The following is a 644-nucleotide window of genomic DNA, read 5'->3' on the forward strand; positions in this document are numbered from 1 at the left end:
CAATGTGGGGGTTGTCAAAAATCTTAAGCATAAAAAAGACCTACTTGAGTTTTATTTCAAAAAAAAAATGCTACCCAGTTTAACCTGGGCGTGCTGTATGTCATTGCACGCCAGGGAAAGTTGCCATGATATGAAAAAACGTAGAAGTAGTAAAAAGTATATTTTCTTTTTTGGGAAATTGTTTCCTTATCATTTTTTCACAATTTCACCCATTCTTTAATACTTGGGGCTTAAAGACAAAGATATTGGTCATCCCTTTTTTGAAATGGTTCTCTGTCTAGCCTTACTCGCATGGGGGTATTTTTCAAAGCCTTTCGGATTTTTTTTCTATAAAATTGGGGTATGAAGAGCCTTGATGTCATACAACTGCCAATGTTATAAATTATCAAAAGACATGGGGAAATTTAACAGGCTACGTCCCAAAATGTCCCCTACAGACTTATAACTGATATGTTTCTTGTGAAAATGCAACTAATTTACTTTTTTTCCGAGGGCTTCAACCTCATTACTTTTAACTTCTTATAAGAGCCAACACATGGGTTTTCCTCGACCAAAAATTGTTTAATTTGCCCCAAAGAAAAATTTTCAGGATTGCCAAAGCGTTAGATTACTTGCCACTAAAAACTGTTTTAAATGTAATAACC

The sequence above is a fragment of the Penaeus monodon genome, chromosome 28, assembly GCF_015228065.2.
Source record: "Penaeus monodon isolate SGIC_2016 chromosome 28, NSTDA_Pmon_1, whole genome shotgun sequence".
Taxonomy (NCBI): domain Eukaryota; kingdom Metazoa; phylum Arthropoda; class Malacostraca; order Decapoda; family Penaeidae; genus Penaeus; species Penaeus monodon.